The sequence below is a fragment of the Pongo abelii genome, chromosome 11 (assembly GCF_028885655.2).
Source record: "Pongo abelii isolate AG06213 chromosome 11, NHGRI_mPonAbe1-v2.0_pri, whole genome shotgun sequence".
NCBI classification, from domain to species: Eukaryota; Metazoa; Chordata; class Mammalia; order Primates; family Hominidae; genus Pongo; species Pongo abelii.
Window position 1 is genome coordinate 29,388,787 of NC_071996.2, and position 14,159 is coordinate 29,402,945.

The following is a 14,159-nucleotide window of genomic DNA, read 5'->3' on the forward strand; positions in this document are numbered from 1 at the left end:
CTGCCAGGCATTGCTAAGGTAGCTAGTTCTTGGACCACACTTTGCGTAGCAGCAAGGAATCAGGCAATGGGTCTTTCTTCAGTAGTTCTTCCATGCATAGATCTAAAAAAGTCAGGGTTTCCACGCTTTTGTGTGGATCCCAGATGGGCAGGGAAGGAAAAGGAAGCCAAAAGATGCAGAATCCAATGCAACTGGAGGCAGGGAGTAGAAGTGTAGGAAGACAAGAAGGACCCTTAGATGAGGTATAATGAAAAGGAGCCCTTCGGGTGGGTCCACTCCAGAAGGCTGGAGATCAGGGGTTTTAGGTTGACTGGAACAAGAGATTAGGGTCCAGGTAGCAAAGGGCTTTGAGTGCCAGGCCTTGGATTTGGTTCTGCGGTCTGGGGTTTCCAAATTCAAATGACTATAGGGGTCTGGGGTTTCCAAATTCAAATGCCTATAGGGGTCAATATGCGGCAATAAGGAGCAGTGGGGCCTGTGGCCAGCCATGTGTATTTGAAAGGTCAGTTCCTACTCAGCTCCAGCTGGTCCTTGGATTGTAGGTCATCTGTAACCAGATCTTCTAATTTCTGAAGCAAAGTCCCATATCTGGGATTTTATGTGATATATTCCAATTTTTAAAAGCTATCAAGCCAAACGTAACTTATTTGCAGCCATGTCTGGTTGAGAACACCCAGTTATGATGTAGACTGAGGCAGAAAGCAACCAGTGAAGGTTTGGGCCAGGAATTTGTCTCCTGGAGGAAACCAGCTCATGGATGATTTTCTTGGCTGTTGACAGCCTTGGTCAGGAGAAGCTCTGTTTCTGGACGCCATGCTTTTCAACCTGTGACCTCAAAGTCTTTTTAAGCAGCCATACATCTGGGGAAGAGGTGTTCTGAGGACCAAGGGAAGGTGTTTATCTGAAGTCCAGAGAAGCATGGAGACAACCACCTGCTTTAAACACAAGAACTAAATGTGCTTCTGCCTCTTCTGCCATGCCGCTAAGACTTGGCACCATGTCCTGGCCAACTCCAGCACCGTTAGAGGGCATGATACAACCTGAGGTTATGTAGCAAAGTGAGGTCAGAGGAATGTTTGTTTAAATTTCAATGTCATCATTTTCTAGCTTGTTGACCATTAACGAGTCAGCTAATCTCTTTTGCTTCAGTTTTCCTTGTTTATAAAATAGCTGTTGGTAATTCTACCTATCCCAACTGAGATATCAAATGATACCTCATTTGATTACATTTGATTCTGAATCTATTACCTCAGTTGATAATAGTATGGATAATATAGATACTATATTATTCCTACATTTCTACTCCCTGCCTCCAATTACATTTATTGATAGTATCTATATTATCTCAGTTGAGAATCGACTGAGATAATATAGAGAAATATACCTTCCACCAAACAGGGCACATCAAGCCTTGATTCTCAACTGAGATAATATAGAGAAACACCATAGGACCTTGTACAGACTAAATGCTCAGTTAATAATGTTTTTTATTATTGTTATTATCCAGTTTGGAGGCAACAGAAGATTAGCTTTGGAACGGTTATTAGGGATCATTCAACCTCCACACCTTACAGAGAAGGAAACAGACTCAGAGCAGGTGAGCAACTTGCCCAAGGTGGCATGGTGAAGTCGAGTCAGCTGAAATCCACCAGCTGCGCATCTGCTAGGTCACATGCTTCTCCCTAGCAGTGACCGCATGGCCTGGCACATGGAATATTTGTAGAATGAATGAATGAACCAGTAATCATGGAAGAACCAGCTGTTCCTCTCATTTCTTCTTCATTGTTGTTAACATTGCACCCCTGATTCATTTAAAACACATGGGGACAAGGAGGGTCATATATATAGGATTCAGGGATTTTTGGATATAGAAATGGTGAAGAATTTACATAGTATTGGAGTTTATTATTATTGTCTCTCCAGGAAACTTCCCCCCTTCCTCCCTTTTCTTCCTGCCTCTTTCCCTCCCTTCCTCCCTCTTTCCCCCTCTTCCCTCCTTCCCTCTCCTTCCTTTCCTCCCTCTCTCCCTTTCTTTTCCTCTCTCCCTCTTGTCTTCTCCCCAACCTTCCTTCCATTCCTTCTTCTTCTTATCAACTTGCCAGTCATTCTTTGATTCAACCTGTTTTTTTTAGGTATCTACTATACACCAGGTTCTCAGGCACTGTGCTAGACCCTGGAGATAAAAAGATTGAGCAAACCCATCTTGGCTAGTCCTTCCTGGAGCTTACGATCTGGCAAAGGAAACCCCTAATAATCACATAATCTCATTAATTCATCAATGTTTTGAAGGGCGCCATAGGGCTGCTATAGGGATGTAGGTGTGTGGCAAGGGTTGAGGGATAGTCAGGAACTGTCAAGAAGGTTCTTCCTGGGGACATGGTGTTGGTGCTGACAGCTGAAGGACAAGCAGGAGCTCACAGGGTAAAGTCCACATGGAGGGGGACGTGCCTAAAACAAGGGAACAGGATATGCAAAGTCCCTGAGCAGATGCATGAAAGCAGCTGGGGCCCAGAGACAGAGGCTGGGATGAGGCAAGCGCTCCATCATACAGGGCCTAGAAAGTTTCAGTAAGGGCTTTTTCTTTTCTTTCTGTTTGAAGCAGAGTCTCACTGTGTTGCCCAGGCTGGAGTATAGTGGCATGATCTCAGCTCACTGCAACTTCCACCTCCAGGGTTCAAGCAATTCTTGTGCCTCAACCTCCCAAGTAGCTGGGGCTACAGGTGTGCACCACTACGCCCAGCTAAATTTTTTTGCATTTTTAGTAGAGATGAGATTTCACCATGTTGGCTAGGCTGGTCTCAAACTCCTGACCTCAGGTGATCCACCGGCTTTGGCTTCCCAAAATGCTGGAATTACAGACATGAGCCACTGTGCCCTGCCTCAGTAAGGTTTTTGATTTTGATCCTGAATGCACTGGGAACCATTGCAGATTTTTAAGCAGATCAGCATTGTAAAGAGATGATTCTGGCTGTTTGTAGGGGAGGGACCTCCACAGGGCCAGGGCAGAAGCATGGAAGGGAGACTAATACAGTGCATGGGTCAGGGGTGTGGGTGGGTTGGAGAGAAATTTGTGATGTAAGTGTCAGGATATAGGCAGCAGTTGTTAAATGGTTGTAAATACTTAGAGGATTTGCTCCCCCAAGTGAGAAATCCCCAGATGCAGGAGACAGCTGCTTGGCTCCCACCAAACAGGGCACATCAAGCCCTAAGCACGGGCCTTGGGAAGCCACTATCTATGTGCAAACACAGATTTTCCACAAATACTCCATTGCTAAGGATTTATTGAATGCTCATTGTGGGCCCAGTGCTGGCTAGGCCCTATGGGGCACTCTCTTTCTTATACTAACATAGGTATGGGATGAATTCTGAGTCTGTTTCTTTCTGCAGGAGTAGCTGGACACTGCATCTATCACACCAGATATTGGGAGAAGCGGGGCAGATGCTTCATGCTTTCAGAGGTTTCCAAAGATGGCCAGGTTGCTGCAGCCATGAAGATATCTAGGGTGCCTGGACAAAGGAGGTTATGTTGCTCTTCACAAGTTTGTAATCTATCCAGTCAATATTAAGGTGCAGTAAAACTGGATTTTTCATCTGAATGACATCAAACATCTATATGCAAATGGTGGGATCCTTAGACATTTTCAAATAGAAGAATTATTTGGAAATATTGGGAAATCATGCAGCTTACAAACTGAATTTTTCAGATTTTAGCCAGATGGCAGGGTTCTGAGACTTCTGATTTAGCTCTTATCTGCACAGGTATTCTGAAAACCTAGAGTAGGAGCTTCTCTTTAGGCATCCAGTTGGGATTGCTGAAATGATACAAAACACATTTTTTTTTTTTTTTGGCTTGCTTAACTGCAGGTGTTTTGGCTACATTAACTGCATCAAGCTGTCTGTCCTCACTATGTCCTGGGAGCCTAGCTCTTTGGAGAATGAGGAGTTTGACCAGCTCCTCCAATTCTGGTTTTCATCCTGCCCTCATTATCCTCCATTGGAAAGAAGTGAAGGGAAGCCTCTGATGAGGGAAAGAAATGACAATTTCTAAGTGTTTTAAGTAAAAGTGCTAGACACTGGGCACTCTTCTTCTAAGGTTGTCAGATAAGAGGTGAATTTGCCAGTAATTTGTTGGTTTGGCATCACTTATTTTGAAAAGTACATTCCCTGCTTCCAACAGAAATTTTGAGCATTTCTTATGCCCCCTATATATTCCAGCAAATTCACAAAGCTGCAAATATCACTGCCTCAGATAACTGGGGAAGTAGTATATCTGTGGCAGAACAAATAGAGGAAGAAATGAATTGTCTGCAAAAAAAAAAAAAAAGAATGGGTTTATATGAAGATGCTTATGCACAGATTTATAAGTTCATAAAAATGCCACATTTAGAATATTCATCTTAATGCAGAGCTATTTCCTTTTATGGAAAATAATTCTTAATAAAAATTCCATCAACCTTAGTACACCTTTCAATTTAAGTATTTCTTTTGTTTCTTGCATGAGAGGAGATTTTTTTCTCAGTTAGGACTTGCTGATATATTTGTTCCCCTGTTAGAGGAGAAAACTTTGCTGATGACACCTTTAATATGGGGAGAAAAACAGAAGAAGGACCCTCTCCCCTCTGGTTTGTTTTCTTGAGCTTGTAATTTTAAAATATCTTCTTACAGGAGCCCTACTATGTGAACTGTCAATGGAGTAGAAGTCAAGCAAAGGGGACTTGCTGCCTGCCACGTCTGCCTCCCGCTGTGAAATCGCAACAAGGCAACCAGGAATAGCTGGTAAAAGTCCCAGTCTTAAACGCAGTGGTGTAATTTCCTATGATAAATAGCTTCGATGAATGCTAATCAAAATTACTTTCTGGTTCTACCTTATTCAGCAAGACAAATGCATGACAAGGCCCCAGAGGCAGGGATTTGCTTTAATTTGAGGATGTCTTTCCTCAAATCTGTCTGACCACGTTGGCAGCCACCCCCCACCCAACTCTGTGCACCTGGGTGGGGCATGGGCCCATCTGTCCTGGCACCATGGCCTTTTCACCTACAGACCTGCCTCTGTAGCCCGAGCACCATTTACCTCATCCATTGCCGGAAGTTACTCTCTCACATGCTTCAAATTTACTTTCCAGAAAGCAAAAGGGCTTCCAATGATTTGAAGACAGTGACGCTGACAGTGTGCATTATTACCATTCTCATCTCTAGGACCTCCCACTTTTTTCAGCAGGCCGGTGGGCATATGTGGTCTACATGGCCAAACGGGCAAGAAGATGTAAGGAAATCTTTTTTTTTTTTTTAACTTAGATAATTTTTTTTTTAAACTTGGATACTTGGATCACAAGAGAAAATCTCAAGAGACTTTGACTTGAGGCACCATTTCCACATGGGTTGAAGGATTTCAGGAAGGGTCCCAGGTAGGGCAACCAGATCTGCTAAGAGGATGTCACTGCAGTTTCTGGACTCAGCTAATGACATCAGGCAAAAGGGAAGGTCAGTTTCCTTTGTATGGAATGGCAAACATGTGAGCAGGGATTTGTAAGCTCAGATCACACCACAGGCAGGCTTCAGTATTTGACGCCTTCTATTTTTATTGCTTTGTGAGACTGACCAGTTACTACAACCCAAAGGCCAGGTTTATGAATATCTCTCTGATGGGACCAACTTCCCTTGGTGTGAGCCTTGCACAGTGGCTATGTATGGACAGCATCTGAGTAGGAAATGTTGCCCTGGAGTGAGAGGGATTCCACAGAGTGGGTTTCTCTCCCCCTCCTAGGTCTTAACCTTTCATAGCGAGACAGACAACCAGGAAAGTAGGAAATCGAAACAAGCCATGTTTAGCCGAATTTTACATACCATAATCTCTTTACCATGGTCAAGCAAGGCAGGAATGCTCAGGCCAATCGGTTCTGGCTCAAATCCATTCCAGAGGGGAGTGATTTACAACTTAGCACCATTAGCACCATCTTCGTCTCTTCCCTGAGAGTGAAGTTAAATGACCCAAGAATAACATTAGTCTGCACCAGGCCTCGCGAGAATGGTCTTCCTAAGGGTGGTCTTGGGCATGGGTTTTCGCCTGCAGAAACTCAAGCCCAGACATCCCTCCAAAGCCCTGGTAAGGGTCAAGTAGCATTCCTATTTTAAGAACCGACAGAGTGGTGAATTACGAGGTCTTAGGGAAGAGTGGAGTCTGGCCCAGAGGCCTTTTGTTGCTTCCTCACCAGTGAATCTTAAGTTGTCCCAGGCCACTGATACAGATGCTTATGTATTTCAGCCTCCTCCCCACTTCATGCCCCAAGAAAAGGCCCTTCTGTCTCATGCTTGATATAAAAAGATTGCAAGGTGTTAGAAGGCAGGTTGAATGGGTAACCCAGGGCAGAGAAAGAAACAGGGCAGACGTTTGTCACTTCAATGGTTAAAATATCTTGATGTAAAAATGAGCCCCTTAAAATAGTCTAGAAGGGCCCAAAAAACCGCCCGACGGGGCTTATAAATAGACGAGCGAGATGTTGAAATTATTTTAAGACAGATGCCTTTTAAAACTGTATTCAGAACACCTTTTGGGACTCCTAGTTGCACAGTTCCTCAAGCAGGAGGTATTTCATCTTTGCAACATCTGGAACTGTCAAAGAGGTAGCGCTGCAGACCTCAACAGATGCAGACACTTCTACATAAAAGTGCACCAACAAATCATGGCCATAATTGCAGAACAACATGAGTGTTTCACAGGCAGCTATGGAGAAAACGATGCTCTGGCAGGAAGGAAAACTTACTGTAACCCCCAACCCCCTCCACTTTTATTGCTGAATCACTCCTTTAAGCAACTTTTCCACAGTTCTCCACCAAGAGGCTAACAATTGCAAGCAAGTTTATTTTCTCAGCTTGTAATCAGGAGATGATTGACAAGAAGGTCTTTTTTTTCCCCTTTGGGGTAAAAATTTTTTTATCCCACAAATTGGTCGCCTTGTCTTGGTTGGGTAAATTTGTGATGTTGCTTAAAGTAATCTCCATGCTTGGTTTGGTTTTTCAGGTGAGGGGGATGTGACAGCCATTTGATCCATGAAGGGGGCCAGTGTGTCCCCACATTGCCTTCCTGTGATGGGCAAAGCCACGTGGCAAAGTCAGACCTGGCTGGGATGCCCTATACAACTGGGACCCTGAGTACTCAGCCTTCCATTAGAACTCAGAACAAAACTGATGATATTTTGATCTGTCATTTCAGAGGCAGAGGCTCAAAAATACTTTAGAAACCTGTGGCCTGATGCATCGCTTGAAATTTTTATGGAGCTGCGGGCTGGAGTGCTGTGGGAGAAACAAAAGTGGGAGGAACGCCACAAAGGACCATGTTAGAAGTTAACACAACTATTCTATAAATTATGTGATAAAACAAATACTGCTGATGCTGATGATAATGATAAATGCTTTTCATCAGTTTTACTGAAGCATTTTAAATCTTGTGGGACAGATGGGAAAATAAAACTTGCTGTTGGAACCTTGGGATTTATAAGAAACTCCTTGGTCAACATTATAAGGAGGACGGAATCTTCCAAGGTGAAGAGGAGAAGCTAGTGTGATAACAACATTTCTATCATCATCACTGTTTTCGCTTTGCTTTAATGGCAAATTAACACTCACCCTGGTTGTTAAACACATCCTTTCAATTAATCTCCCAGCCGGTGAAGTGCTGCTCCCTGGATCTTGAGCAATGTGGGTTGCCTGACCCACGTCAGGGCCAAGGAAACTGGCGGGCACGGTCAGGGGTGCAAGCGGGTGGCAGTTATTTCAGGGGTCAAGTGTTTAAACATCTGGTGCCTCACTGAAGCCAGCTTTGGCTCGGACACCTCTGCTCAGGCAGGAGAAGCAGGGAGTCGGGGCTGCAGATCTTTGCCTCTGAGCCCTCTGTTTGTTTTCCCTCTGCTTCCTGGGGAAGAATGCCCGAATGAGAACACGCAACTGCACAACTTCTACCACCCTGTGGTAACTTTATGCCATGACACACACTCCCTCTACTGGGACGTTCCTTCCATCCTTGTGAGAAACACCCCCACGGCTCCTGGTTGCCCCCTTTAATCCCTCAGTTCCAGGGGCATCTCTGGAAGAGCTTTGAAGGCCAACTCAAATGTGTATTCTCAGGTTTTGAAAGATCTCAGAATCACCAGTGCTGGGACTCTTGTATTCACTGGGGGTGAACAATGATGAACATATTGAGTGGTAGAGTAATAACCACAGGACAAAACCAGCACAAGCTTCAGCCACAGCCAATGGTGATGCCCCAAGTCCAACTCTCGTTAAGGGGTGGGGGGCTCAGAAAGGGAAGTGGCCTGTCCACCCAAGCTGACAAAAACATTTGCAGTGTTTGCATTTTCTCCCAGCCTCTACATCTCCCAAATGGTTCCTTTTCCACAGCATGCCCCTACCCCCAATTTTATACATAGCAGATGGCCTTCAAAGAAATCAAGGAGCAGAAGCTGCAAAAGGCTTAAAAAAAAAAAAACAGTGAAACTCATATATTTCTTCAAACAATAAGATGAACTACAGATGTTTGCTGAAGGGTGATGGTGCTGCCTACAACTTAAGACTCGACTTAAGAGTCCACTTATGTTTAGCATTGGACAAGCCCAGTAGATGTCATGGTGTGATTTATGGAGGTTGTTTGTGAGATTTTATGTTACTGGGGACATGGCAATGAAAACACTCTGCCATTCTGCCTGCAAGCATCTTTCTCTGTGGACCCAGTTGGGGAGTCCATGATGGAAACTGTGTGCCAGCCAGCAGCCAGGCATGTATCCTTGCCATCCACAGCTCAGCCCACGGGTCCTCAATCGCCCTGCATTCTGACCAGTATGCCCCTTTGCTCCTGGACCTCTTTCTCTCCTCTTTCATAGAGTTCTTGGTCCTTGCCAATGTCCTATTCTTACCTGACACCTGCAGTCAGATTAGTCTCAAATCAAGCTTGACAAAGTTGCTAAAAGAGAAACAGTTGTCTCTTGCAGGATCTAGCTGCATATAGAAAACCGTTGCTTGCTAGGCACGTTTTTTGAAAAGGAAGAAAAGAATCACTGCAAAGCGCTTAAAAATGAACATAAAGCATATCTTGAATAAGACAACAGAGGCCTGTAATTAATGCAAGGGTTAAGCATCTATGTTTCTGTTAAATGCTTCTTTTTCAGGACTTGTTGTAACTTGGTCATACATATTTATTACAAACTGAAACTGAGGATATAAGACCTTAGCTGAATGCTGTTTACCCCTCTCACTTCTTTGCTTTCCAAAGCTGATTCTTAACAATGCAAAGAGTGTGATGTGTTTTGGACACACACACCTACTCCAAAATGCAAGCCAATGTATGCATCTGTGCAGAGGCAGACGCCTACGCCCATCAGCACAGCACATGTGCACACTGCCCTTCCCTAGACGCTCAAGGGGTGAGTTTAAGGCAGAGGCTGCTGAGTCTTGGTCAGAAGCAGCAGGAGGAGGCCCCAGCCATCCCCTGGCCTCTGGATCAGAAACATGGGGAGCCTTTGAAGTTGCCACAACTCAGGTGGAAGCCCCTCAGAGCAGCCCTAAGAGGAAGTCATTTGTTTTCAAACAAAGGGGAAAGTTCCTCAGGACCGTGGTGTTTCCACTAAAACAATCCTCTGAAAAGTTATTCCCCAGAGGAGCAGTGACCAGCTGTGCTCCATCTCCACGAGGTTGTGAAGAGAGAAAATGGGCAGCCTGCACTACAGCGTGAGAGCCATCAGTTAGACAAAAAGAAGCATGGTGAGACAGGCAAGGCCCTCCAGAGAAAACCAGGAAGACAGTGAGTGGCTTTCAAAACCGATGTGGTGCATTCAGAGGTGGGAAGATGGACAATATTACTTTCCCAAAAAGTATCGCAAAACTTTCTCTTTTGTTGGCATGTTGAAAATAGCAAGCCATTGCCTCTTCCCCCCGGCCGCTGGGTCTGCTGGCAAGCATGTTAATTTCCAGAACTCACAGAATTAAAGCCAGAGAGGACCCTTGTAACTCATCTTCTCTCCCTCCCTAGCTTCCCACAGAACCATACCCAAAAGCTTCCATGGACACAAGAATCTTGCTTATTTTTAAATAGTTTGAATTACCTGGTAGTGGACTTTTTTTTTTTAAGCTTCTCTATCCCTTTTTAATTTAAATTAATTTTATTATTATTATTTTTGAGATGGAGTCTTGCAGTATTGCCAGACTGGAGTGCAGTGGCATGATCTCTGCTCACTGCAACCTCCGACTCCCTGGTTCAAGCGATTCTCCTGCCTCAGCCTCCCAAGTAGCTGGGATTACAGGCACGTGCCACCACGCCCAGCTAATTTTTGTATTTCTGGTAGAGACGGAGTTTCACCATGTTGGCTAGGATGGTCTTGATCTCCTGACCTCGTGATCCGCCTGCCTAGGCCTCCCAAAGTGCTGGGATTACAGGCGTGAGCCACTGCACCTGGCCTCTATCCCTCGAAAAAAAAAAAAAAGTTCTGTGAATATAGTAGGTGTATGTAATTATGGGGTACATGAGATATTTTGATACGGGCATACAATGCATAATAATCACATCAGGGTAAATGGGGTATCCATCAACTCCAGCATTTGTAATTTCATTGTGTGACAAACATTCCAATTATACCTTTTCATTATTTAAAAATGTACAATAAATTATTGTTGACTGTAATTACCCTGTTGTGCTATCAAATACTGGATCTTATTCATTGTATCTAATTATATTTTTGTACACATTAACCATCTCTACTTCCCCCTGACTTTCCACTTCCAACTCCCCTCCTCAGCTTCTGGTAACCATCATTCTACTCTCTATCTCCATGAGTTCAATTGTTTTAATTTTTAGCTCCCACAAGTGAATGAGAACAAGTGAAGTTTATCTTTCTGTCCCTGGCTTATTTCACTTAACATAATGTCCTGTAGTTCCATCCATGTTGTTATTATTATTTTTATGCCAGTATCATGCTGCTTTGGTTACTACGACTCTGTAGTATAACTTGAGGTCAGGTAGTTTGATTTCTCCAGTTTAGTCCTTTTTGCTCAGGATGGCTTTGGCTGTTCTTAGTCTTTTGTAGTTTCATATAAATTTTAGGATTGCTCTTTTTTTTTTTTTTGAAGAATGTCATCGGTATTTTGAGAGGGATTGCATAGAATCTGTAGATAGCTTTCAGTAGTATGAACATTTTAGCAATATTGATTCTTCCAATCCATGAACATCTTTCCATCTTTTTGGTGTCCTCTTCAATTTCTTGCATCAATTTTTCATAGTTTTCATTGTAGGGACCTTTCACTTATTTGGTTAATTCCTAGGTGTTTTATTTTATCTGTAGCTATTGTAAATCATATTACTTTTTTGATTTCTTTTTCAGATTAATTTTTGGCATATAGTAATGATACTGATTTTTGTATGTTGATTTTATATCTTGCAACTTTACTGAATTTATCAGTTCTAATAGTTTTTTTGGTGGAGTTTTTAGGTTTTTCCAAATATAAGATGATATATCATCTATAAACAAGGATAATTTGACTTCTTCCTTCCTAACTTGGATGCCCTTTTTTTCTTTCTATTTTCTGATTGCTCTAGCAATCAGATTGCTCTCCCAGTACTAAGTTGAATAGCAGTGGTGAAAGTAAGCATCCTTGTCTTGTTCCAGATCTTAGCAGAAAGGCATTAGATTTTCCCCATTCAGTATGATACTAATTGTGGGTCTGTCATATGTGGCTTTTATTGCATTGAGGGGTGTTTCCTCTACATCAAGTTTTTTGAGGGTTTTTATCATGAGGGGATGTTGAACTTTATCAAATGCTTTTTCAGCATCAATTGAAATGATTATATGATTTTTGTCCTTCATTCAGTTGATAGGATGGAGCATATCAATTGATCTGTGTATGCTGAATCATCCTTGCTTCCCTGGGATAAATCCTATTTAGTCATGATGAATAATCTTTTTAATGTGTTGGGGAATTCAGTTTGCTAGTATTTTGTTGAGAATTTTTGCATCAATGTTTGTCACGGATATTGACCTGTAGTTTTCTTTTTTTGATGTGTGTTTTTCTGGTTTTGGTGTCAGGGTAATATTGGCCTCATAGAATGAGTTTGGAAGTATTTCCCCTTGCTCCATTTTTCAGAATAGTTTGAGTAGAATTGGTATTAGTTCTTCTTTAAATGTTTGGTAAAATTCAGCAGCGAGGCTATTGAGTACCAGGCTTTTCTTTGCTAAGAGATTTTTTTGTTATGGCTTCAGTCTCATTACATGTGATTGGTCTCTTCAGGTTTTGGATTTCTTCATGGTTCAATCTTGGTAGGCTGTATGTATTTGACTTCTCTATCTCTTAATCTCTTTCCTTTGTGTGAGAGTTCCCCATCCTGTAAATCAGAGTTGGAAGTAGAAAATTCCTCTTGGGGCTGAGGCTGAAAAGTCCAGTTCTTGCCTTTCCGCCATCCATCCTCCCTGTGCGGGCTGGACCACTGAGCCCTCATGCTGTAGACAAAGCTTGCCTCCACTTTATTCTGGTGTCAGGCCCGTGGAAGGAGAGTTCAGGTGAAGGATGTGTATTGTGCACTTTGCTCCAATCACACAATTTGGGGAGGTAATGATAGGACAGATAATACCAGCGTGTCAATGTGTTCTGTTGCATTAATATTGGGTTCAGGTTTGTGGGTGGGTGGATGCTGAGTAGTTTTCCCAATAATGAACTTGTAGACAGACCAGATAATAAAGGCCTGAGCAAAGCCAGCAATACTTTGTCTTGTGACACCAAATTGTTGGCTTTACAGTCAGAGGTAGGAATGGATCCTGGGTGAGTAATCTTGGGCAAGATTCTTATCTTCTCTAAGCTTCGGTTTCCTCATCTTCAAATGAAGACTGTGAGACCTCGCAGGATCATTGTGAGGATCAAATGAGGAGGGAGAGAGAGTGCACAGGCACAGTGCATGGCACATAATTGGTCCTCAATAAATATGATTATAAATGTCCTGCAATCTAGAAGGAAATCTAGAGGAAGGAAAGATGTGGATTAAAGTTTGTGAGGAACATGTAAGTATATTGGAGTGCTGCACCATAGCAGCAACAACAGATCCTCAAATGGCAAATGTATGTATCTCAAAGAGCATATTTCTTCCCAGTTATCTCATTCACAGAACCTAATGCTGGATCTTGGGTAACAGGGGTGTGCTTGTTATTCTTCATTCATGTATCCACCCCTAGATCCATCCCCTGCCCTTTTTTGCCCATCATCCCAGGGGCACAATGTATGCTAACATGTATACACTGCCTCTCCCTGCTTTCTTGCTCTCTTGCTTCTGTCTGGGTTTGGCCAATTCCAGCCTGGATCCAGCTCTCATCAGGTTCTAAGAACACTATGCCCTTCAGGCCAAGAATGGCTATATCTTCCTGCCATTGCTAATCCCTGGGGCCTCAATTTCCTGTGGTGGTTCCTTTAGCCCTAGCCACACCTCCGTGAACTGTCTCTTTATTAACGTCTCTTTGGAATCCCATCTGAGTGTGCTTTCTTTTTCCTGCTAGAAGACTGAATGAGAGTATGAGTGAAAGCAGGTAGAGTGAATCGAGGAAGACTTTCTGAAGGACAGTGTCTCTTGCCCAAGGTTTTGCAGGAGGACTGCAATAGTTTGGTGGAGACATAACATAGAAGGCTGGTGTTCTTGTCTGGGAGACTGGAGTCAACAAATGCTTGGAAGTCAGCATCCGCATGAACTCTTCATGGGGTATGGTGAAAGTTTTCACCAGCAAGACATCACCACAGTCAAAAAGGGAGAGAAAAATGATGCTAAACACAGAAAACACCTGTCATTTATTTATGGAGTGCCCACTATGTAACAAGCATTCACAAGAGTGTGATAGGTATTATTATCATGATTTTACAGATAAGCAATGGGGGCTGTGAAAGTGTAAGCAACTTGCCCAAGGTCACAGTATGTTGTAGAGTTGGGATTCGTAAGTTCTGCTTGGGACCAAAGCAAGTCTGCCCAACTGTTTGGATTTGCCCGAGACTTAGAGGTTTCCCAGGATACAGACCTTTCACTGCTGAGTTTGAGTTCATGGCAGGATCTATTGAGTGGCAGTAGAGAGTTAATGAAAGTGGGTGTTAATCGTCATCCTTGCCGTAAAGAAAGTTTATTTTCTTACTTCAAAAGACCCACTGAA

The 14,159-nt window shown here is 43.1% G+C and overlaps 1 protein-coding gene across 13 annotated transcripts in view; it reads left to right on the plus strand.

Annotated features, from left to right (window-relative positions):
• EN1 (engrailed homeobox 1) overlaps positions 1-10,666 on the plus strand; it is an 86,469-nt gene extending 75,803 nt beyond the window's left edge. For 10 of the 13 annotated variants that reach the window (XM_063712741.1, XM_054549252.2, XM_054549254.2 and 7 more), the window contains 4 exons: positions 1,508-1,597; positions 3,388-3,567; positions 4,666-4,776; positions 7,211-10,666. The gene's annotated coding sequence lies outside the window, so the exon portion shown is untranslated. The remainder of the gene's footprint in view (positions 1-1,507; positions 1,598-3,387; positions 3,568-4,665; positions 4,777-7,210) is intronic. The other 3 variants (XM_054549264.2, XM_054549266.2, XM_063712742.1) reach the window with 2 other exon arrangements.
• Positions 10,667-14,159: the final 3,493 nt, after the last annotated feature.